Source organism: Leucoraja erinacea, chromosome 9, assembly GCF_028641065.1.
Source record: "Leucoraja erinacea ecotype New England chromosome 9, Leri_hhj_1, whole genome shotgun sequence".
Taxonomy (NCBI): Eukaryota; Metazoa; Chordata; class Chondrichthyes; order Rajiformes; family Rajidae; genus Leucoraja; species Leucoraja erinaceus.
The window spans coordinates 40265278-40292311 of record NC_073385.1 but is presented as its reverse complement, the minus strand read 5'-3'; the positions used below and the strand labels follow the sequence as shown (position 1 = coordinate 40292311).

The 27034-nt window shown below is 43.7% G+C and overlaps 1 long non-coding RNA gene across 1 annotated transcript; it reads left to right on the top strand.

The window, feature by feature from the left end:
- Positions 1–27032, top strand: LOC129700282 (uncharacterized). The gene is made up of 3 exons (XR_008724028.1): positions 1–1510; positions 4774–4838; positions 26657–27032. It is a non-coding gene; the product is annotated as an uncharacterized LOC129700282 (long non-coding RNA).
- The last annotated feature ends 2 nt before the right edge of the window (positions 27033–27034 follow it).

The window sequence follows — 27034 nt, the reverse complement described above, 5'->3', positions numbered from 1 at the left end:
TGGATGCTTTCAAGAGAGAGCTAGGTAGGGCTCTTAAAATTAGCAGAGTCAGGGGATATGGGGAGAAGGCAGGAACGGGGTACTGATTGGGGATGATCAGCCATGATCACATTGAATGGCGGTGCTGGCTCGAAGGGCCAAATGGCCTACTCCTGCACCTATTGTCTATTGTCTAAAATGGTACACAGCAGTGCTACAATTTCTGGACCACCAAACGCACCATTGTCCTGTGGTGGTTTGTATCATGTTTTGTTCAGATTTATGTTATATTTTACAAGTTATTCAAATTTTTAACTTTACAAAACCCCACTTTGAGAAAAATGACGAAGTTGCAGTGGCAGTTACAGCTATGATGTCACAATGGGAGTTTGGCCCTGTTGCACCTCCCAGGACACTGAGTCCTGGCGGCAAGTGCAATTGGATTTTTTTTTTCCTGGCAGCAAGTGCAATTGGATTTTGTTCTCCAGAGCCTCAGAATAAAAAGGCTTATTTTGGAAAGGAGGAATTTCTTTCGTCATAAGGTGGTGAATCTGTGGAATTAATTGTCACAGATAGCTGTGGAGGCCAAGACAATGGCGGAGGTAGGTATGGGTGTCAGGGGTTATGGGGAGAAGGTAGGAGAATGGGGTTGAGAGTGAAAGATAGATCAGCCATGAATGAATACATAGACTTGATTAGTTGCATAACGTAATTCTACTCCTACAACCTATGAACATATGAACTTATGAAACGTCTTTCAAGATAAGTAAGAGTGAGGCTTTGAACGGTTTCAAAATCAAAGATGGGATTTGTACAATGGAGTCACGGTTTGACCAGGGCATGTGGAAGTCAATGAAAATAAACACATGAATGCAGCTGTTTTTCTCTGCGGTCAAACACATATGTTCAGTGGGTTCACAACATCTGGTGAAGTTTATTGTAGAGTCATCTGACTGATGTGTGAAAGTTCCAATGTGTAGGAGCAAAGTATGTAAAGTTTGCTCTTCACAAACTGTTTCTGGCATTCTCTATAAATAATGCTGTAACTGAGTGTGTGGTCCATATAGCATGACAGTGTTAAAGCAATAATCAATGTTCACAGCCTATATTACATACACAGAACAGCTTCCCCTTTGCTGAACAATGAACTGATGAACGTATCTCAACTCTCTGTGACCTTTACTTTTATTAAGTTTGCCAGATGTTGATGGTGTTTCATTTTGATTGTTGTCACAAATATTATGTAATGTTTATTCTTGAATATTTTTCAGATCAGAGGACATGGGAGCAGAATGATGCCATTCAGCCCATCGAGTCTGCTCCACCATTCGATCGTAGCTGATCTATTATTTCCTCTCAACCCCATTCTCCTCCCTTTTCCCCGAAACCTTCAACAACCATACGAACCAAGAACCTACCAATCTCTGCTTTAAAAATACCCAATGACGACATCCACCGCCGTCTGTGGAATGAATTCCACAGATTCACCACCCTCTGACTAAAGAAATTCCTCCTCATCTCCATTCTAAAGGTACGTCCTTTCATTCTGAGGCTGTGCCCTCTGGTCTTAGACTCTCCCACTGGTGGAAGTGCTGCTGGTCTGAGATTTGTATCAATACACAACATATACACAGAGTTTTTATAATCAACATCTTTGTCAGAACTTGGTGGGATTGCCAGGTCCATTGAATTAGCATTCGCCACAGATCAAAAAACATCCCATCCAGAAGCTGCCTATGATCTTCAAAGTCATTTCTTGTATAACATTGTCAACATAACCTGACCTTTGACTGTCTGAATCACTTGACCGTGGGTAGCATAGGGGCACAGCGGTGGAGTTGCTGTGTCACGGCGCCAGAGACTCGGAATCGATCCTCGGGTACTGTCTGTACGGAGTTTGTACGTTCTCCCTCTGACCGTGTGTGTTTCCTCCGGGTGTTCCAGTTTCCTCCCACACTCCAAAGACGGGCAGGTTCGTAGGTTAATTATCTTCTGTAAATTGTCCGTAGGATACAATTAGTAACCGCTGGCCGGCACGGACATGGTGAGCCGAAGAGCCTGTTTCCGCATAATGTCCCTAAAGTCTAAAACAGAACTTGGTGGGGCTGCCCGGTCCATTGAATTAACATTGTTATCACATTGACCTCCCCTCCATCAAAAGGATTTACAGGCTTTGCTGCCTCAAAAATGCAGCCAGCATCATCAGAGACCCACACCACCCTGGCTACACTCTCATTTCAAGCCTGCCATCAGGAAGAAGATATAGGAGCCTGAAAACTGTAATGTCCAGGTTCAGGAATAGCTCCTTCCCTGCAACCATCTGGCTATTAAACACAACAACCAAAGAGTAGACTTCCATAGACTTGGGGGCATTAGTTTTATCTTTTGGCACAATAATTTTTTTGTTTGTATTGTCCTGTTACAAGTAAGAATTTCATTCTTCTGTCTGGGACATATGATCATAAAACACTCTTGACTTTTGACTCTTGAGATCAATAAACCTACAATCTAGGGAACAGTCTGTGATCTACAAAGTCAGTACTTGTTTAATACTGCCAACATGACCTGGGGCCAACATGACCTGGGGCCTTTCAATGTCAGAATCATCTGCACCAAGTATCCTCAAAGTTTCCAGCAGCCCAATTTGTTTATACTGCAACATACCTTCATCTGCAGTTAGAACAATTTTGGCATTAAAGCAAAATAAAATTGCAATTCATTTATCATTTATCTCTGGGTTATTTATTGATGTAGTTTATGTTTTACCAGTGTAGATTTTTTGCAGTGTAATGAAAAGGATTGCACTGTTGGTATGGTAGAGACTCTTCTCCAGCTCTCCAGGGCTTTATTCACAACTTGGTGTTGTAAAATAGTCCCCGCCGATCGTAACATTGCCCTTTATCACCATCAACATGTTGGCCTTTGTGGCAGTGGCCATAACTCCTGACGATAATAGATTAATTCAATTCACATCCTCAGCATCATCCATAACGACTGTTAAAAGCTTTTGTTTACTGCTGAATAAGAGATAACATAACGCTTCCTATTCTCTACAAAGTAAGCTGATGGTTCAGAATAACTGGATATGATAGATGTAAATCTCAAGAGTCAAGAGTATTTTATCGTCATATGTCCCAAAACAGAACAATTAAATTCTTACTTGCAGCAGCACGACAGAATATGTAAACATAGTACTCTGTAAACCCCATGATAAACAAAAGAAAGGAAGTTCAGTATATGTATAAAAAAACACACTAACAATAATAGTGCAAAGACAAAAATAAAGTCCCCAAGTCTATATAGCTGGATGGTTGCAGGGAAGAAGCTCAGGAGAACATGGATAGGTGATGTTTCGGATCAGGGCCCTTCTTCAGAGTGATTATGGGGGGAAGCTGGTAATGGGGAGAGGCAGGTAAATGCGAGGCCATTCGTGACAGGTTGATCCCAGGCCCAGCTCATTCATGCAATCAGAAAAAAAGCCCATCAACAGCTCTACTTTCTTACAGGATTGAGGAGATTCAATATGCTGCCGAATACTCCATCAATTGTTGACAGGTGTACAATAAAGAGCATACTGACTGGTTGCTTAATGACCTGGCTCAGTAACTCAAACGACTAGGGAAAAGAGGAAGCCTCAGAGAGTGGTGGACATTATTTGGTCTGTCATGGGTACTGGCCTCCATACCATTGAGGATCTACAGGATCTACAGGAGGCACTGCCTCAAAAAGGCAGCAAACATCATCAAAGATCCACACCACCCTGGTCACACTCTCATCTCACGACTGCCATTGGGAAAAGGTACAGAAGTGGGTAAACCATGACGTCCAAGTTCAAGAACAGCTTCTTCCCAGCGAACATCGGGCTCTGGAACACTGCGCAGCACTAACATCTAGTTGTGCAACTATGATCTACCGTGGAATTTGTTTTGTTGTTTAACAGTTTTGCACTATTATGATCTGGTTATCTAATATTCCAGATTATTAATTTATTGCATTATACCTTTAGAAAGGCGGTGAGGTGTAGACTCTTTAGCCAGAGGCTGGTGAATCTGTGGAATTCATTGCCACGGACGGCTGTGGACGCCAAGTCATTGGGTATTTCTAAAGCAGAGCGTGACAGTTTCTTGACTAATTGTATCAAAGATTACGGGTAGAAGGCAGGAAAATGGGTTGAGAGGGAAAGATAGATCAGCCATGATTGAATGGCGGAGTAGACACAGTGCGCCGAATGGCCTAATTCTTGTGACGTATGAACTTATGAACTTATTGATTATGATATATTTATTTGTGTCATTGCACTAATCAACCTGTAAAACTGCAGCAAGTATGAAGTTTATAGTTCTATTGTAGTAGCAATATGACAACTAAATACTCTTCACTTAATTCCTCATCAGATTTTATTTTAGTTTAGTGATGCAGTGCGGAAACAGGCCCTTTGGATCACCAAGCCCACGCTGACCAGCGATCACCCTGTACACTAGCACTATCCTACACACTAGGGACAATTTTACAATTTTTATTATCAAAGCCAATTAACCTGAACATCTTTGGTGTAGGAGGAAACCAGAGCACCCAGGAAAGCCCATGTAGTCACTGGGAGTACGTAGAAACTCCACACAGACAGCACCCGTGGACAGGATTAAACCCGGGTCTCTGGCGCTGCAAGGCAGCAACTCTACCGCTGCCCCACCATGCCGTTCGATTTGAGAGCATCTGCCCTAATATCTCCAGTATGATAAGACCTGGTGCAGAAGTTCAACTCCAAACATCAGCTTATATCTTTTGCCTCTATAGATGCTGCTTGATCTGATGAGATTTTTCCGTGTGCTGTTTTCTGATCTTGGTGAAGTGCCTTATACGTAAGTAGTGCTGCACAAATGGTAGCTCAAGCAGGTCCATGAAAGCGAGTCTGCCTCTGTGCCAGAGGCAAAGCTGGCATGTTGAGGAATGTGCAAACAAATGTGAACCAGGTATAAGTTGTTCTATGACAGGAAGAAAGATGCTTATTAATAATTAACCACATTGCCTTGATAACCCCAGAAGCAATATGGTAATACTCATTTAATAAATCATGACATAATGATGTATAGACATACTGTTTTATTTTGCCATTAGTGAATCACAGCATTCAATTAAACTGTGTGGAAACACATGGGAGCATCCAAGTTGAGTTTAATAATGTGAAATAATCCTACAGTGGATTATCTTTGCTTGGATTTTATGAATTTGAATACAGTTCTGCTCCTATTGGATGGATGCAGATACATTAAATTCCGCAAAACATTGCAGAGAATTCTGGATACAGCCCAGACCATCATGCAAACCAACCTCCATTCCATTGACCATCTACACTTGATGCTGCCTCGGCAAGGTCATCAGCATAATCAAGGACCAGTCTCACCCTGGTCACTCCCTCATCTCCTCTCTCCCATCAGGCAGGAGGTACAGAACTTGGAATACGCATACCTCAAGATTCAAGGACAGTTTCTTCCCAGCTGTTATCAGGCAATGGAACCGTCCTCTCACCAGCTAGGGTACGGTCCTGACCTCCCATCTACCTCATTGGAGACCTTTGAATTATCTTTTTTTTTATTAATTTTTTTAAATATTTTATTTTATTAGAAGTAAGTACAATCATATGGCACCAAAGTGCCTAATATATATATTTCATAATACATTTTATGTACAGCTTCTTATTTTTTTTTGTTATAATAAAGAAAGATGAGAATAAGAAAAAGAAATTAGATAGTAAAGGGTAGAAAAGACGTGAGATATATAATGTGTGAAGAAAAAGAAAAAAGACGAATGAGTGAAAGAAAGTTGAGGAAAAGAAAATAGAAAAAAGAGAATAAGACATAAAGAAAAAAAAGTAAGGAGATCATTGTTTATAATCTTGACCATCCCTCGTCCAGTCCTGAAACAGTTAGCTTTTACAATTGTGTTGCACCATATGATTCCAAAAAGACGACAAATGGAGACCAACTCGTTATGAATTGGTCTGATTTATCCATTAGGAGGAATCGCATTTCCTCAAGATGTGCGGTGTCCAACATGTTTGCAATCCACATTTTAAGCGTTGGTATTGATGTATTTTTCCAAAATATAAGTATTAATTTTTTTGCTATTATTAAACCATAATTTAAAAATAAATTTTGAGATGTGTTCAATTTATTCCCATCTTCCATTACTCCAAATATAATCATTTCAGTATTAGGTTCCATTCTTATCTTGAATAATCTTGTAAATATTTCATAAATATCACTCCAAAATCTATAAAGATTTATGCAGGAAACAAAGGAGTGTGTTATAGTTGCGTTTTGGGATAAACATTTATCACAAATGGGGGATATATTTGGACAAAATTTGTTCAATCTTGTTTTTGAATAATATAATCTATGTAAAATTAGATTATGTCTTTCATTAATCGAACATTTGTGAATATATATCAAGTATTTTTCCCATGAATTATCTTTAATTGAACTTTATAGACTTCAATGCAATATCTGCACTGTGGATGGCTTGATTGTATTCATGTAGAGTATAATGTATTAAAAAAATTTGACTGGTTATCACACAAACAAAAGCTTTTCACTGTATCTCAGTCCACACAGCAATAATATACTCAACTAAACTAAACTAAACTAAACTAGATACTTGCATCTCTTGGCTCCAGGCTTCTCCTAAACCAAATTTTGTTTGTCATGGTAGCTTTCTGACAAAAGTTATTATTTTCTGTCAAGATAAAATGGTAGATTATAGGATTAATGTCCAACTAATTTGGTTTAAGAATGATTATTACTGTACTTTAATAATGAGATATCCAGGGTGGTATGGTGGCACGCCGATAGTGTTACTGCCTTACAGCGCCAGAGGCCCGGGTTCAATCCTGACTACGGGTGCTATCTATATTGTTTGTTTATTCTCCCCGTGACCACACCTGGAGTATTGCTTACAGTTTTGGTCTCCTAATCTGTGGAAGGACATTCTTGCCATAGAGGGAGTACAGAGAAGGTTCACCAGACTGATTCCTAGGATGTCAGGACATTCATATGAAGAAAGACTGGATAGACTCAGCTTGTACTCGCTAGAATTTAGAAGATTGAGGGGGGATCTTATAGACACTTACAAAATTCTTAAGGGGTTGTACAGGCTAGATGCAGGAAGATTGTTCCCGATGTTGGGGAAGTCCAGAACAAGGGGTCACAGTTTAAGGATAAAGGAGAAATCTTTTAGGACTGAGATAAGAAAAACATTTTTTACACAGAGAGGTGTGAATCTCTGGAATTCTCTGCCACATAATGTAGTTGAGGCCAGTTCATTGGCTATATTTAAGAGGGAGTTAGATGTGGCCCTTGTGGCTAAAGGGATCAGGGGGTATGGAGAGAAGGCAGGTACGGGATACTGAGTTGGATGATCAGCCATGATCATATTGAATAATGGTGCAGGCTCGAAGGGCCTTATGGCCTACTCCTGCACCTATTTTCTATGTTTCTATGTGTGACCTGCGTGGGATTTCAGCAGGTGCTCCAGTTTCCTCCCACGTGCCAAAGACGTACAGGTTTGTAGGTTAATTGGCTTGGTAAAATTGTAAACTGTCCCTGGTGTGCGTAGGCTAGTGTTCGTGTGCGGGGATCGATGGTCGGTGCGGATTTGGTGGGCCGAAGGGCCTGCTTCTGCGCTGTATCTCTAAACTAAACTTAACTAAACTAAACTAATCTTAATATACAACTACATTTTCATATTGTAGATTATAGAATTAACAAATCTGCATAAGAATTCAGTAGCTTAAACTGGAAATGTGTGTTAAAATTGATTATGTTCTATTACTCCAAGATAAGACATACATAATGCTTTTTAAATGGCGGAATTATATATTTTCAATGCAAGAGTTAATAGATTTCAAATTAATCCCTGTTGCTTAAAAATAGTCCTGTTGAGAAACTGTGGTACAGTTACAAAGGATGTATCATTTTGGCACCAATTTCACAGAAGTATTTCAGCTGCTACTGTAAATGAGCTGTAGCGATCGGGGAGTAATTACATTAAACTGAACTGCACTCCAGATTATAACTCTCACAATTATCATGAGTGGTATCAGTTCCAGCAGCCACGAATGAACTAATATTAGCCGACATCACACATCAACAAATACATTTTGCAACCTGATTAATTGATAAACGGCCGGTAATCTCCATTGTAGTCCCATAATTTAGTAATGGGACTAAATTCCAGAGTCCCATTAGAGTAATCGTTCAATTTCAAAAATAGCCTTTCTGTCCAAAATGTCATCAAATTGAAGCATCAGTGTATGCGATAATGCCTGGTGCTACAGATTCTGGTACAAAGTAAAGGACTGCAACAAAATCAATGACTCATAATCTGCATAATAGTTGTAGAGTGGAAACAGGCCCTTTGGCTCCACTTGCCCACACCGACCAACATGCCCCATCTACACTAGTCCCACGCCGACCAACATGTCCCATCTACACTAGTCCCACCCCGACCAACATGTCCCATCTACACTAGTCCCACGCCGACCAACATGCCCCATCTACACTAGTCCCACCCCGACCAACATGCCCCATCTACACTAGTCCCACCCCGACCAACATGCCCCATCTACACTAGTCCCACGCCGACCAACATGCCCCATCTACACTAGTCCCACCCCGACCAACATGCCCCATCTACACTAGTCCCACGCCGACCAACATGCCCCATCTACACTAGTCCCACCCCGACCCACATGCCCCATCTACACTAGTCCCACCCCGACCAACATGCCCCATCTACACTAGTCCCACGCCGACCAACATGCCCCATCTACACTAGTCCCACGCCGAACAACATGCCCCATCTACACTAGTCCCACCCCGACCAACATGCCCCATCTACACTAGTCCCACCCGACCAACATGCCCCATCTACGCTAGTCCCACCCCGACCAACATCCCCATCTACACTAGTCCCACCCCGACCAACATGCCCCATCTACACTAGTCCCACCCCGACCAACATGCCCCATCTACACTAGTCCCACCCCGACCAACATGTCCCATCTACACTAGTCCCACCCCGACCAACATGCCCCATCTACACTAGTCCCACCCCGACCAACATGCCCCATCTACACTAGTCCCACCCCAACCAACATGCCCCATCTACACTAGTCCCACCCCGACCAACATGTCCCATCTACACTAGTCCCACCCCGACCAACATGCCCCATCTACACTAGTCCCACCCTGCGACCAACATGCCCCATCTACACTAGTCCCACCCCGACCAACATGCCCCATCTACACTAGTCCCACCCCGAACAACATGCCCCATCTACACTAGTCCCACCCCGACCAACATGCCCCATCTACACTAGTCCCACCCCAACCAACATGCCCCATCTACACTAGTCCCACCCCGACCAACATGTCCCATCTACACTAGTCCCACCCCCGACCAACATGTCCCATCTACACTAGTCCCACCCCGACCAACATGCCCCATCTACACTAGTCCCACCCCGACCAACATGTCCCATCTACACTAGTCCCACCCCGACCAACATGCCCCATCTACACTAGTCCCACCCCGACCAACATGCCCCATCTACACTAGTCCCACGCCGACCAACATGCCCCATCTACACTAGTCCCACCCCGACCAACATGCCCCATCTACACTAGTCCCACCCCGACCAACATGTCCCATCTACACTAGTCCCACCCCGACCAACATGTCCCATCTACACTAGTCCCACCCCGACCAACATGTCCCATCTACACTAGTCCCACCCCGACCAACATGTCCCATCTACACTAGTCCCAGCTGCCTGCATTTGGCCCGTATTCCTCTAAATCTATCCTATCCATATACCTGTCCAAATGTATTTTGAACTTTGTGATAGGACCTGCCTCAACTACCTCTTCTGGTAGCTCATTCCATATACCTACCACCCTTTGTGAAAAAAACAGTTCCCCTCAAGTTCCTATTAAATATTTCCCTCCTCACCTTAAACCTATGTTCTCTGATCTTGATCCCGCTATTCTTAATAAAAGATTGTGCATTTACCCTGTCTATTCCTCTCAGGATCTTATACACCTCTATAAGACGATTCACCCTCATCCTCCTGAGCTCCAAGGAATAAAGTTGTAGCCTGTTCAACCTCTCCCTATATCTCTGGCCCTTGAGTCCTGGCAAAAACCTCATGAATCTTCTCTGCACCTTTTCCAGCTTAACACATCATTCCTATAACTGGGTGACTAAAACTGAACACGTTACTCTAAATGTGGCCTCACCAACGTCTTGTACAAATACTCAAAATGAGTGTTATGTGTCACAACTACAATCAGCCGATCGAAGACTAGAGAGATCGCCACACTCTGGGACAGACATCATCATCATCATTGAAAACATTAGCGACGCAGTGGTGCTGGTTTCCAACGGGAACGGTAACGGGCACGCCACACATCTCTGTCCTCCAGTTCCTGTGGACTTCCGCCGCTGGAAGTATAGGATTTTGGTGTGTGTGCTTTATCATCATTCCTTACAATGCTATGTACGTCAGTGATCGCAACTTCTACTGAAGTGTGGATGGCCGTTGGCTCGCTAGAAGCTCATCCCCCATTAGACAGGTCTTGTTCTTGGTCCTACTGGGGGTCCACAGCCCCCTCCTCACCTGACAAACCAGGTGGGGGAGACGGTTTAGTCGCCGACTATCTGACCATGGAGCAGGTAGCACGGGATTACACGGTAGCACGGGATTACATGGTACCCGTGGCGGGGGAAACTCCACCTGACCTGATCTGATCTGGGACAGACTCTTGTCTGGAACGTCGGAGGTTGAGGGGAGACTTGATAGAAGTATATAAAATGATGAAAGGATTTAATAGGGTAGACATTCAGAATCTTCTTCCCAGGTTGGAGATGTCCAACACTAGAGGGCACAGCTGTAAGATGAGTCCGGAACTACTATCAACCTCATTGGAAACCCTCGGACTTTACTGGAGGTTATCTTGCATGTAAAGTTATTGACGTTATTCCCTTTATCATGTATTTGTACACTGTGAATGGCTCGATTGTAATTGTGTATTGACTTTCTGCTGACTGGTTAGTACACAACAAAAGCATTTCACTGCACCTCCGTACACGTAACAGTAAACTAAACTCATAAAAGTTCACAATATGCAATAGATTTCACATAAACATCCACCAGAGTGGAATCAACATTCATCACTGTGATGGAAGGCAATAAAGTTCAGGCATCTTCCTCCTTTGTTCAAAAGCCCCGACCGACCACCGTGGGTGAACAAAGGAGGGAGATGGCAGAACTTTATTACCTTCCATCACAGTGAGGAATGTTGATTCCACTGCGGTGGATGTTTATGTTAAATGTATTGTGTATTGTATTCGTTTTTACTTGTACGGCTGTATGGTAACTCAAATACCACTGTACCTGAATTGGTGCATGTGACAATAAATGTGAACGTGAACTTGAACTTGAACCTGTACGGGCAGATGAGACTGGTTTAACTTGGCATCATGTTTGGCACAAACATTGTGGGCTGCAGCTGTACTGTTCCTGTGCTGTACTGTTCTATGTCCTATGTATCCTGACTCAGATGGGACACGCTAGAGTTAACATTGATTCTGAAGGAATCATCTTATCCTGTTGTTATACGACTAACATGCTGATGGATTCATGCTGATACTGGAATAAATCTGGCATTCAGTTGGCAGCTTAACAGCAGCACAATGGGCAGAAGTAAGCTTCTGGCTGAATACTGTAGAGCAGTGAATGTGGTAGCAGACCATTGCTTCTATTCTTCGTTTCATGCTGCTGCTAGGTGTAGCAACTGCAGGAGATTAAGAAACCCACAGTATCAAAGGGAAATATTAAAATGTCAAAAGTCTTATTTGTTGAAAGCGTCTGAGCAGCACATTCAGTTTAGTCTTTCTCCAGGCAACATTGTGTGGAGAAATAGATCACAGGCTTATACTCCAATATTGAAAGCTCTGCAGAGCCACATCCAGAGAACTGTTAGGAATTAATAAAAGTTGAATCAACCTATTACCTGCCAGGCAAGACAATCCAAATGTCCAATCCAGGATAGTCTGAGGGTCACCAAAGAGGTAGGTAGTAGTTCAGCACAACTCTCTGGTTGTGTAGGATGATTCAGTTATCTGATAACAACTGGGAAGAAACTGTCCCTGAATCTGGAGGTGTGCGTTTTCACACTGCTATACCTTTTGCCTGATGGGAGAGGGGACAAGAGGGAGTGGCCAGGGTGCGACTCGTCCTTGATTATGCTGCTGGCCTTGCCGAGGCAGTGTGAGGTATAAATGGAGTCAATAGAAGGGAGGTTGGTTTGTGTGATGGTCTGGGGCTGCGTCCACAATTCGCTGCAATTTCTTGCAGTCTTGGATGGAGCTGTTCCCAAACCAAACTGCGGTGCATCCTGATAAAATGCTTTCTATGGTGCATCTGTAGATGTTGGTGAGAGTTGCAGGCAGGGGCGGAAAACCCGGGGGGACATGCCCCCCCCCCCCCTGTTTTGAGAGGTGGGGAACATCCCCCCCAAGTTTTTGTAATCCGGATTTTAAAACCCGGTGAAATCTCTGCTTTCTGCGAGACAGTGGGGGTGGGACTGCTGATCGAGGGCGCCGATTGTACGAGAGAGACGTCAGTCAGCAGGCAATGGGGGCGGGACATGATGATTCAGCGCGATCATTGGAGGAGGGAGACGTGCCAAAACACTCTCGGTGCAGACCACAGACAACACCCTCATCCGCAGCCAGGATCGATCCCGGCCGGGTCTCCGGCGCTGTCCCATCCCCACCCGAGTGCCCCCCCACGGGCGGCCAGAGAGGTCGGGAGTCAGACGGGACCTGTGACCCCAGGCCCACAGCCAGCGCAGAGAAGCAGAGCTAAACCCAGCTCAACTCTACCTGTCCCGCCAGGTTAGCCTGCCTGGGCTTGCGGGAAATATGGCCAGCGCGGAGAAGCAGCGCTGATGTCCCGTCAGTCCAGGCAGGGCTGTAGGTTAACCTGGCACGACAGGCAGAGATGAGTTGCATTTAGCGCTTGATTGAGCCTCTGAAGCCTCGCGCGCGTGTGTGTGTGAGTGTTCGCATGCATGCGCGGTTGCCAAAAAATTGTGTGTGTATATATATTAATGATTTAGATGATGGAATTAAAAGTAGCACTAGTAAATTTGCAGATGACACTAAGGTGGGTGGCAGTGTGGACTTCAAAGAGGATGCCAGGAGATTGCAGGGTGGGCAGATGCAAGGCAGATGCAGTATAATGTTGATAAATGTGAGATTATCCACTTTGGCGGCAAGAACAAGGAGGCAGATTATTATCTCAATGGTGTCAGATTAGGAAAATGGAGAATTTGTGGAATTCGCTGCCATAGAAGGCAGTGGAGGCCAATTCACTGGATGAATTTAAAAGAGTTAGATAGAGCTCCAGGGACTTTTGGAATCAAGAGATATGGGGAGAAGGCAGCCAAGGGTTACTGCTTGTGGATGATCAGCCATGATCACAATGAATGGCGGTGCTGGCTCGAAGGGCTAAATGGCCTCCTCCTGCACCTATTTTCTATGTTTCTATTGACTCCTAAGAATTTGAAGTTTTCAACCATCTCTACTTCGCCACCATCAATGCAAACTGGGGTATGTGTATCGCTTTGCCTCCTGAAGTTGATCATTATCTCCATCGTCTTGCTGACATTGCCCCTCCACCCTTCCTACTTGCTTCCCCGTCTTCCTCTCCACACTACAATCGGTCTGAAGAAGGATCTCAAACTGAAACGTCACCTATCCATATTCACCAAGATGCTGCCTGATCAGTTGAATTACTCCAGCACTTTGTGTCTTTGCTTGTAAACCAGCGTCTGCAGTTCCTTGTTTCAACAAAAGTTGAATCATTGGGGTATTTAGGTTTAGGCTCTTTGTGTTGGCCTTCTATATTATATGATTTCTTATGGTTAACAAGTGAATGTCAGAAGGTGTTGTTTTTATTGATCACATCTCATTTTCACACAGTCATCATGTCGTTACTCACTAATGGGCGGCACAGTGGCGCAATGGTAGTTACTGCCCTACAGCACCAGAGACCCAGATTCCATCATGATTACGGGTGCTGTATGTGCGGAGAATATCCGTTCTCCCTGTGCCCCTCAGCGTTTTCAACGGGTGCTCCGATTTCCTCCCACACTCCAAAAACGTACAGGTTTGTAGGTTAATTATCTTTGGTATGTGTAGGATAGTGTAAGTGTGCCTGGATCGCTGGTCGGCGCAGACTCGGAGGGCCGGCGGGCCTGTTTCCACGCTGCATCTCTAAGCTGAAAACTAGACAAAACGAAAAAGATATGTTAACGTGGGTTTCCCCAGAAAAACCTTTAGCGCGGCAGGAGTGTCACCATTGGACTTGGTGTTCTCTGTAAGTGAGTGATAAAAGATATTGTCAAATTATTGCCGAGCATAATTGAGGGGTTTCCAGGATGAGGAGAAATGTACATCAGTCTGGTTTCCAGCTCACTGAAGTGGGAAATGCAAAGACTGTTCCAATTGTCCGTTTCTGCCACTCAGCAGATGGCAACTGCTGGAAACTGACAGCCCCAAACCTGGTCAATGAAACTTTATTAGGACCTCCAACGTGAATAAATATCTTTGGACGGCCTAATTAAAAAAGGTCTTTTCATTAGTTGCTGCCATCTGTTAAGCTAGAGATATGATGGAATTGGCCACTAGTTAAAGTGAATGAGCGTCGCTGATATAAAAAGATCGCAACTAAGCTCCTAAAACACTATTGATGAGCTCCCTAATCAGCTGTCTTCCTACAATGAATTTGAAGGCATAATTTATGTTCCGATTATAACTGCTACTTTAAATGTTTTACAAACTTCAAGTGATCAGATCAATATTATCTGTTCTCTCTTTTAGTTTATTTAGAGATAGTTCATGGAAACTGAGTCAGCCAACCAGCGATTCCCGTACACTAGCACTATCCTACACAGTAGGGACAATTTGGAAATTTTACCAATGCCAATTAACCTACAAACCTGTACGTCTTTGGGATGTGGGAGGGAACAAGAGCCTAGTGGATCCCAGGGAAAACCCACGCAGTCTCGGGAAGAACGTACAAATTCCGTACAGACAGCACCCGTAGTCAGGATTGAACCTAAGTCTCTGGTACTGTGAGGCAGCAACTCTACTGCTGTGCCACTGTGCCACCCACACAGAAATTGTACAATTTCTGACTGTGATTTAAACTGCGACAATATGATTTGCACTCATTTCAACTGTTTGGAAATATAGATGAATCAACAGAAATTATCTTTCAGTTTTTCTGTTGGCCTGTCAGTAAATTCAGTGCTTTTGTGATCTACATGCATGAAAACAATTTTATGGCTGTGCAGTACAAACCCTTAACTGTGCGTGCACGTAATTTATTGCACAAATTGTGCTTATGTTTCAGTATATCAGGAATTTGCTTTACATTGCTATCCTGATACATCCAAAATCCATGAGAATTGTCGTGATCCATTTTTCATGAACTCAATTAGCATTAACTATGAGGTCGTGTAATTATAATAAACGAGAGGACTAACTTGAGCAAAATAAATCCTTTTATATTTGGACTGCTATGACAAATGGAATCCTGAAATATTGTGTGTGTATTCCATGTATCTTACCATGTTAAATTATAATGGTGACAAGAAAATCAGACTCTTATAGCTTCACTGATTTTTCAAAATTAACGATAAAAGAATAAGCAGTTAAGGAAGCTGCAGAACAAATAAATCTTTAGGTTTATTTATCCTTGTTAATAATTCAGATTGGACTTTTACCTCACCACATAGAATAGTAAGTGTTATCACCTGTGTAAAGGGTCTGCTGATGCTGGTTTATACCGAAGATAGACACAAAATGTTGGAGTTACTCAGCGGGTCAGGCAGCATCTCGGGAGAAAAGGAATGGGTGATGTTTCAGGTCGAAAACCCTTCTTCAGAGTCAGGGGGGGGGGGGAAACTAGAGGTATGAAAATGTACAGGACAAATCAGTGCCGGCACCGATGACTCAAGAAAGGTGAAGCCCACAATGGTCCATTGTTGGCTGTGGAAGAGGTGATGAGGAAGGGCCGCAACCAGTGAAACTAGCAAGACGACTAGGATGGGGGAGTTACGGGGAGAGAATGAATGCAAGGGTTACTTGAAATTAGAAAAATCCATATTCATACCGCTGGGTTGTAAGCTGACCAAGCAAAATATGAGGTGCTGTTCCTCCTATTTGCATGTGGGCTCTCTTCGACAGTGGAGGAAGTGACGTTTTATCACAGATTTTGCTCCCTTCTTCATTGTGTTATCAGACATGAAGGGGGCAGGCCAGCGCTTTGCAAACCATGCAATTATGTTAGCTAAAATCTGGTGAAATAATGAATCCTCATAAGTTAAAGAATTCGAGTGGATGTTCACAGGCTGAACACAACAGGTCATTAAAGGACACAAAATGCTGAAATAACTCAGCAGGTCAGGCAGCATCTATGGAAAACATGGATAGGTGATGTTTCAGGTTGGAACCCTTCTTCAGACTGACATTTCATGTAATGCTCGTTGTTCCAATGACTCTTCTGCATTGAAACCACCATTTATTATTGAGTTCTTACTTCAGATGAATTGCTCGCTTTGAAATAATACCTTCTTTACTTCAAGAGTTAAGCTACAAGAGTCATGAGTGCTTTTATTGTCATATATACTGAAATGGAACAATGAAGTTGCAGAGTCGTGGAAGCAGCCCAGACCATCATGCAAACCAACCTCCCTTCCATTGACCATCTACACTTCACGCTGCCTTGGCAAGGCAGCCAGCATAATCAGGGACCACTCCCTCCTCCCCTCTCCCATCAGACAGGAGGTACAGAATTTGGAAAACGCACACCTCCAGATTCATGGACAGTTTCTTTCCAGCTTTTATTAGCACCCTCTCATCAGCTAGAGTGCAATCCTGACCTCACATCAACCTCACGGGGGACCTTTAAACTATCTTTAATCGGACTCTATCGGACATTATCTTGCACTAAATGTTGTACCCTTTATCCTTTATCTGTGCACTGTGGACGGCTTGATTGGAATCATGCATAGTCTTTTCTTTGATTGGATAGTATGCAAACAAAGGCTTTTCTCTGCACCTCGATACATGTGACAACAAAGAAATGAAACTAAACTAAACTAAATTTCCTTTAAAATTAGAAATCAATAGAAAATTTGTAATCAATTAGAATCAAGAGCCAAGAGTGTTTTATTATCATATGTCCCAGACAGAACAATGAAATTCTTACTTGTTGCAGCACTACAATATATAAGCACAGTACCACGTGAACAATACAATAAACAAGGAAAAAATTATATATACTGATATAAATACTGAACTTTTGTTCTCGTTTATATATGACAATATATATGACAAGATATACATATGACAAAACCAATGCCCCTAAGTCTATGTAATCCAGAGCTTATTTGGAGGTTGTAGTGTTCAATAGCCGGATGGCTGTAGGGAAGAAGCTGTTTCTGAACCTCGATGTTACAGTTTTCAGGATTCTAACTCACAAAATATATATTTTTAAATAAATAATGTGGCATTATTTTCATACGGGGGCTTTTTGAAGCCATCTCTCATCGGCGAGACATTTGAAGTTAACAGGCGGCTGACTTGTTAGAAGAATGGGAGGGTCAAATGTCAGCATTCCCTTTAGGTCGTTGTCACAGCTTGCATCAACTGTGCTTCCTAACCACCTGGCTGACAACTAGCAGAGATAATCGTGCATGTAGCCAAGAGAACTCACTGTCAGCCACCACTGTGTCTCAAACTGTGACCACAGCAGTAACACATGAGCATGTCTTGTACAACTGTGCAAGTTATTACATTTTTATTATACATCATGATATCATTATTAGCAGACCCACATGGGCATTACATGTTACTAGATATATTCTAAAACTAGAGGGACTTTGTGCCTTAGACTTTAGAGATACAGCGTGAAAACAGGCCCTTTGGCCCATCCGGTCTGCACCGACCAACAATCACCCCGTACACTAGCGCACTGTCCTACACACTAGGGACAATTTACAATTTTATAGAAGCCAATTAACCTACAAACCTGCGCCATTGAGTGTGGGAGGAAACGGAGCACCCAGAGAAACCCCACTGGTTCACATGAAGAACAAACCAAACCTCCATAGTCAGGATGGAACCCAGGTTTCTGGTGCTGTGAGGCAGCAACTCTACCGCTCCGTTGCTGTGCCTATTCTTCCTCTGATACTGGTGGCTGTTGCTTGATCCGCTAAGTTAATCCAGCACTTTGTGTGCTTTTGTGTAAATCGGCACCTGCAGTTCTTTGTTTCTGCAACCACATGACAATTGATTACTGTCAGTGGATTTTGGATCAGTAACCATGATAAGACAACACAAAAAGGACCATTAATAATCATTATTATGATAATAAATTAATCTAATTATGGCACCTATTCATGGCTGGCAAAGTGGTGCAGTGGAAGAGTTGCTGCCTCACAACGCCAGAGACCCAGGTTCGACTACAGATGCTGTCTGTACAGTTTGCATGTTCTCCCTGTGACCGTGTGGGTTTTCCCCATATCTCTCCAGTCCAAAGGAGGGTCTCAACCTGAATCGTCACCAATCCTTGTTCTCCAGAGATGCTGCCTGACCTGCTGAGTTACTCCAACACTTCGTTTTTTTTGTAAAGCAGCATCTGCAGTTCCTTTTTTCTACATTTTACTCCTGTCTTGCGAGCACCCAGATTCAATGAGGCATTATATAAACCGAAAAACAAAAGTGATTAGAGAAATGTTGCAAATAATTTTCTACCCACGCAATACAAATCTACTTTCTAGGAGTTGCTCCTGATTCTTACCATGTTAGATGTACAAATTGTAAAATGAGATGGTACACAAAAATGCTGGAGAAACTCAGCAGGTGCAGCAGCATCTATGGAGCAAAGGAGATAGGCAACTTCGGGCCGAAACGTTGCCTATCTCCTTCGCTCCATAGATGCTGCTGCACCCGCTGAGTTTCTCCAGCATTTTTGTGTACCTTCGATTTTCCAGCATCTGCAGATCCTTCTTAAACACTTTGTAACATGAGAATACAGGCACTCCCTGACTTACATAAGGGATATGTTCCGTGAATGCTTATGTAAGTTAGATTTTATGTACGTTGGAATCACCATCCCCTTCCCCATCCCCTTTGGAAAATAACTCACTGAGAGTATTAACTGTCTCAGCGCCGTCCGAGGCATTTTCCACGGCCCGCGGCCTTCGGGGGGGAAGCACCACCGCCATTGCCGGCTTGTTTGCTTTGCACGCTTGAGTGGTCGTACAGTGTTGTGGATATCACAAGCTGCATTGATTGCACTATGGACTGAATACAAAATTCTTTATGTAAGTTGCCTGTTGCGTAAGTCGGGCAGTGTCTGTATGCCGCACTAAATTCAGTCACAGCCCTAATCCCAGCAGGTATTCTCAGGCCTGGAATAAAGTTCAGCCAACACAGAGAATCCCCCACCCCCACCACCACTCCACCTATTCCCACTTATTCCCACCAGCACACTTGAGGCCTTACGTGACTGTCGAGCACCACAATGTACACTGCTAATTATTTTGCAATGGGATTTTAAGCAAGCATTAAGTGGGTATTGTGCTAATAAAGAACCCCTGTTTAAAAATCTGGCTGTAGCCAGCAATGTTGTAGATAATTGCCGATTCGCATGAGTTAAACATGCCTGGAGGTGGTCAAACAAAGTCCTGCAGATTTGCCAGTGAAGGGCTGATTAGTAGCGATTTTCCAGGAGTGGGATTTATAGCCTCAACGCACACACTTCCTCTGACGATCAGCAATGCTTATGCTGAATTACAGGGGCACGCAGGAGAATAGATTCAAGGTTGTTGACAAGATGCAGTATCTTCAAGACTCCTGGGAATGCTCGCTCCAAGATAACCCAATCGGGAGAAGGATGAGGTTGGGAACCTCAAGTCCGTACATCAGGAGCACAATGAAGCCCTGCATGAAGGGCAAAATGAGCGCTCCACCTCAAAAAACCCCTCCCCCACAGAAACGGCTCTGTGGCACAGCTGGCAGGGTCACTGTCTCACAGCGCCAGGGACGCACGCGGGTTCAATCCTGCCCTCGGGTGCTGTCTGGGTGCATTTTGTACATTCTACCTGTAACCGAGTGAGTTTCCTCCCACATCCCAAAGATGTGGCGGTTCGAAAAATAATTGGCCCTCTGTAAAGTGCCTCTAGTGTGCAGGGAGTGGATGGAAAAGTGGAATAAAATAGAACTAGTGTGAAAGGGTGGTCCATGGTCAGTGTGGACTCGGTTGGCCGAAGGCACTGTTTCCATTCTGTATCTCTAAAAGTAAACCTGACAAATCACACACCTCCATATAACCATATAACAATTTACAGCACGGAAACAGGCCATCTCGACCCTTCTAGTCCGTGTCGAACACATATTCTCCCCTAGTCCCATATACCTGCGCTCAGACCATAACCTTCCATTCCCTTCCCGTCCATATAACTATCCAATTTATTTTTAAATGATAAAAACGAACCTGCCTCCACCACCTTCACTGGAAGCTCATTCCACACAGCCACCAGTCTCTGGAGTAAAGAAGTTCCCTCTCATGTTACCCCTCCGTGTCAATAACACATATTTAATTGTCTCCCCTGGAGTCCGTTTCTGCATACATACCACAAATGCGCTCAGACCATAAAATAGCTGTGATGGAAGGCCTTCTCTCATTCCCTTCCCGTCCATATAACTATCCAATTTGGCGATTTTTAAATGATAAAAACTTGATGTTGGAGCCTGCCTCCACCCGCCTTCAAGCCGCGCGGGGGAAGCTCATTCCCCCACACAGCTAGGAGCCATTCTCTCCAGGAGCGGGCTCCCGGTGCCGCCGTCCGCAGACCCGCAGTAGCCCTCTCATGTTACCCCTAAACAGCAGCGGCAGCGGCAGCGGCAGCGCTCCTCAGTCCCCGCTTAATTCTCACCAGAGTCCCCGGCTTCTTCTGTTGAGGCCCTCCTCGTTGCAGAATCTTCCCTACTCTCTCCAGTGGGGAAAGCTTTTTTCCCCCTCGTCAACTCTGTCTATCCCTCTCATCAAATTAAAAACCTCTATCAAGTCCCCCCTTTAACCTTCTGCGCTCCAAAGAATAAAGCCCTAACTTGTTCAACCTTTCTCTGTAACCTCCTTCCCCAAAGTCTGTGGATCCCAAATTTACTTCATTATTCATCTTAGGGATGGTCATTTCATGCGTATTCTTCTACTCCTTTACCTTGACGCTCTCCTGTGCTGCCCATCTTGGCCATGTTTAGAGACACAGAGAGGTGGAGTAACTGAGTGAGTCAGGCAGCGTCTCTGGAGAAAATAAATAGGTGACGTTTCGGGGCGAGACCTTTTGAAGAAGGGTCACCTCTTCCTTTTGTCCAGAGATGCTGTCTGACCTGCTGAGTTACTCCAGCTTTTTGTGTCTATCTTTTGTTTAAACCAGCATCTGCAGTTCCTTCCTACATATTTGGCCTTGTTTAGTTTAGTTTAATTTAGTTTAGTGTCGTTGAGTTTATTGTCACGTGTAACAAGATTTTTTTGCATGCTAACTAGTCTGCAGAAAGACAATACATAATTACAATTGAGACATCCACATTGTTGCCTAGAATTGTGGACACAGCCCAGACCACCGCACAAACCAATCTTCCATAGACTCCATTTACACATCACGCTGCCTCGACAAGGCCACCAGCATAATCAAGGATTAGCCTCACCCCAGTCACTCCTTCTTCTCCCCTCACCCATCAGGCAAAAGGTACAGAAGTGTGAAAAGGCACACCTCCAGATTCATGGACAGTTTTTACCTAGCTGGTGTCAGGTACCTGAAGCATCGTACCAACAACTTCCAACAGCTAGAGAGCAATCCTGGGCTACTATCTTCCTCATTTGACTTTACTGGACTTTATCTTGCACTGAACGTTATTCCCTTTATCCTGTAGACAATTGTAATAATGTATTATCTTTCCGCTGACTGGTTAGCACACAATAAAAGCTTCTCACTGTATCTGGGTACATGTGACAATAAACTAAACTAAACTCAACTCAAGTTACGAAGAGTGTTTTCAACGGGACACCGTTTCCTGGCGATTATGTGACATTATTTAAATGGTGCTTCTTTATGAGGAGGCCACTTGTGGAGTTTTCATTTCGATGGTGACGCTGAGACAAGCCAATCTCACTTTTATTGGTTCATTAAAGGCATGCAGTTGCCCACCCCAGAGGTGTCATAATACAATGGCCTGAAGCACCAATGAAGGGGTGTAAAGTCCGGCCATTTCCTGCTAGCTTGCTTCATTATACCCCAGCTTGTTTCAATTACTGGGATTTAGTGGAAGTATTTGCTTGGAGTTTCACGCGGGGGTAGCTAAATGTAAAGCTACAACGCACATTTTGCAATCAAACCAAACAGAGAGCACCGCATTCTCCTGCCTCTTTTTAAGAGTCATAAACTGCCTCCAGCACATTTTATAATGCCACCTCTATGGTTCCCTAAATTTTCTATTAACTCTGCTGAAATTAAGAATAGCTGGGCTGATCTAAGCCTTGTCTTGGTTCAGTTGACGTACATCAATGAAACTGAAGCTAATGCTGCAAGTGAACCAGTTTAGCCTCAGGTTATATTTTACAAGGAAATCCTATTTGGAAGTGTGACAGAAAATAGTTGGTAGCTTTTCAGCACATTGCCAGTTTTGCTGCCATAAAATTAAGGGGAAAAATGAATGTTGCCCTTGTTTTTGTTAGGATTAGCTATAATGATTATCAGACTTCCAACATTTCCACCTTGATAATCAATTCTAAAAGTTTATTGGAAGGCCAGTGAGAGCTGGTTACTTGCAGTTGCCTCTCATCTTAATTATACAGCAGGATGAGAATATCTTTCTTTTGTGACCTTCAGCTTCTGCAAGGAACAGCTACACACCAAGAAACCTCTTAATGAGTGCTCGGCCTATTTTCTGAAATTCGTTGATCTAATACCTTGTTTATTTAAGAACTGGTACCTTCTTACTCGACATAAATCCTGCCAGCCTAAACAATCCATTAATGAGCTGCTCCCGTAAGGTCCTTGATTTTTCAAACCTTAAAAACAAGCAAATTATTGTTTGAATGAAACTATCCTCTGAATCCTATTTAGAGTTTCTACACAGCCGTACTAAAGCGAATATAAAATGTGGATATCCAGCACTCTTTTGTTGCTTTTTCAATTTCACTAACAAACTACATTTTATTATGTGCTTTGTACCTTGTGAACAGTCGGCTTGGAAATGTGGATGCGCTCTGAAGGGGGTGTTAAAAGGTCATAGCAACATCATACCCGAGGCTTCTTGTACCAGTGAACTGGCAATAGCACAACTTCAGGGTAACAAATGTGCTATTTATATATTGATTCAATGGATGTTTGCTTCACAAGTTGAGCCAGCATTTGACTGCCCATAGGGCAGCACAGTGGCACAGTGGTAGAGTCACTGCCTCCCAGCGCCAGAGACCCAGGTTCGATCCCGACCATCGGTGCTGTCTGGGTAAGGAGTTTGTAAGTTCTCCCTGTGACCGCATGGGTTTTCCCCGAGTGCTCCGGTTTCCAATCACACTCCAAAATCGTAATTGGCTTCTGCAAATTGCCCCGAGTGTTTAGGATAGAACCAAGGTACGGGGGATTGCTGGTCGGCATGGACTCGGTGGGCCGAAGGGTCTGTTTCCACACTGTATCTTAAAAATCTGAACACGAAACTGAAATAGAGATTGCAAGAGATTGGGCAGACAGTTATTGGACTGTAGGAAGAAGGAAGATTGAGGGACCTGTCAAGCACTGACTGGCTAAGTCAGGGATAAGTAACGGCAGATGGTGGGATTGGGGTGAGTAAGGACGAAGAATAAAATGTAAGAATGGGACTTAACTCAGTTAACCAGGACTGGTCATAGAAAGTATATGATCTTTTTCCTGTTATGACATGGAAATGCCGTTAAATACAACAACACGACACATGCCAGGAAGTGCCTGATTAAATAACAGGAGTGACACCGAGTGACCTGGAAATAGTTGTTATCGCATTCCATTTTATGGAAAATACATTTTCAGTTGTGTCATTGCTGAAATAAATGGAGATCCATGATCTAATTTCCAAGCGGTAATGTCAGAAGTGAAAACTTTTGTTTAGTTTGGCTTGGAGATACAGCGTGGAAACAGGCCCTTCAGCCCGCCGAGTCCACGCCACGGGTGCTGTCTGTGCGGAGTTTGTATGTTCTCCCTGTGACCACTTGGGTTTTCGCCGGGTGCTCTGGTTTCCTCTCACATCCCCAAGACATGTGGGTTTGTAGGTTAATTGGCCTCTGTAAATTGCACCTTGTGTTTAGGATGCAAAACTGAGGTTACATAGAACTATTGCATGGCTGATTGGTGATTGGCATGGACTCGGTGGGTAGAAGGGCCTGTTATCTAAACTGTCTCTAAACTTTAAACCTCTAAATCTCTACATTAAAAGAAAGTGATTGTTCAAAGAGTAGATCGGGGCTTCAGTTCTCTTCTCTTCAAAATTTAAATAACTATTTCTTATACATTGTTTTCATTACAGAATTCCTTCAATATCTACAATCGCATTTACTTCAACATGGAAACAGGCCCTTTGGCCCACTGAGTCCGTGCCGACCAGGGATCATCCTGTACACTAACACTATCCTACACACTAGGGACAATTTACCATTTTTACTGATGCAAATTAACCTACAAACCCGCAGGTCTTGGGGATGTGGGAGAAAACCAGAGCACCCGGAGAAAACCCACGCTGTCACAGTAAAAAGGTGCAAACTCCACACAGACACCACCCATAGTCAGGATCAAACCCAAGTCTCTGGCACTGTGAGGCAGCAACTGTACCACTCGACCACTGCACCACTGTGCCGCACAATTTTCATCATAGTTACTCGTTGATTCAGAGTCCTCTCCTTAACTTTTTTAAGTTAACAATTTTTGTTAAGTTAACTTAACAATTAAAAATGTCATTGTTCTATTTCAGGACATATGGCAATAAAACACTCACGACTCTTGACTCTATTTCACAAACATAGCTTCTCTATCTGATGTTCTGAGGAATTACCACTATATTATTGCTATAATTTGCATTAAATCCACTCAGAGTTCAGAATCCTGAAGTACCAGTGGATGCCAAGAAGAGTAATGTCCCCAATAAAATTATTCCAGAATGTTCCCGACCAACTGACCAACGTGACTGTATCTGCATTTCATTTCTCTTTACTTATATTTATACTTGTACAGGGCGGCACGGTGGAACGGTAGAGTTGCTGCCTCACAGCGCCAGAGACCTGGGTTTGATCCTGACTATGGATACTGTCTGTATGACATTTCTGACTATGGGTACTATCTACACAGACTTTATCCATTCTCCCTGTGACCGCATGAGTGGGGGTGGGGAGGGGGGGGGAGGGGGACTCGAGGCCAGAACAAATCAGGGCCAGTAACAGATGACCAAGAAAACGTGGAGCCCATAATGGCCCGTTGTTGGCTGGGTGATAATGAAGGGATACCTGGATGCAAACAGTGGGACTAGTAGAGCAACTGGGTTGGGGGAGGGAGGGAGAGAGGGAATGCAGGGGTTACATAGAAATATAGAAAATAGGTGCAGGAGTAGGCCATTCGGCCCTTCGAGCCTGCACCACCATTCTATATGATCATGGCTGATCATCCAACTCAGTATCCTGTACCTGCCTTCTCTCCATACCCCCTGATCCCTTTCGCCACAAGGGCCACATCTAACTCCCTCTTAAATATAGCCAATGAACTGGCCTCAACTACATTCTGTGGCAGAGAATTCCAGAGATTCACCACTCTCTGTGTAAAAAACTCAGTCCTAAAAGATTTCCCCTTTATCCTTAAACTGTGACCCCTTGTTCTGGGATCCCTTGTCCTATTTTAAATTAGAAAAATCAACCTTCATACCGCTGGGTTGTAAGCTGCCAAAGCGAAATCTGAGGCGCTGTTCCGCCAATTTGCACGTGGCCTCACTCTGACAGTGGAGGAGGCGCAGGACAGATTGGTCAGTGTGGGAATGTGACGGGGAGTTTGGCAGCCAGGAGATCAGATATATTAATCAAACCAGGTAGTGAATGCTGCTCTTGTTAACAACACTCCCTCCCTACAAACAAAAACAGTTGATATCAAAATGAATCCCGGTATTGATTCTCTTTAGTGAAAATTCCCACAGAACTTCAAACAGTGGATTATTTTTGTAGCACCGTGCCTGCTTAGTTAGCATGGTCAAGTAGAGCATTGAAAACTTTAGCCCCATTACAAATGTGATTGAGAGCAGCAATCATCGCTTGGAGAAATCAAGCAGATATACAGAATACATTTCAAAATTATGTCAATAATATTTTTCTGTCTTAGCCGATTTCTCTTTAAGCCAATAAAACCTTCCGCAATTACACAGCCTTTGAAGTTTGACCTGCTTTTGCCTTCGTTGCGCCTGTTTTACTCATTGTGCCATTTCCCGTGTTCTGGTTCTCATTTATTATTTGTTTTTTTTTCCCATGCAGAATCGCACTTACTTCGAGAAAAAAGGTTTGCTTTCGTAAACTGCAGGTTATGCAAACATCGATGGGGCAATGGACAGAGCCACTCCCTGAGGAAGCTGTGCTGATGAATGCTGTTACACTGTAGTGGAAATGGGTGGGGTCAATAATGTCTTTCTTGTAATGTGGGTATCCTCAGAGGGTTTCCAGTCACAGGGTCATACAGCGTGGAAGCAGGCTCTTTGGCCCAACTTGGCCACAACAACCAACATGTCCCATCTACACTAGTCCCACCTGCCAGCGTTTGGCCCATATCTGGAGGTATTTGTTTTCAAACTTCTATACCTCTTGCCTGATGGGAGAGGGGAGAAGAAGGAGTGAGGGTGAGACTGGTCCTTGATT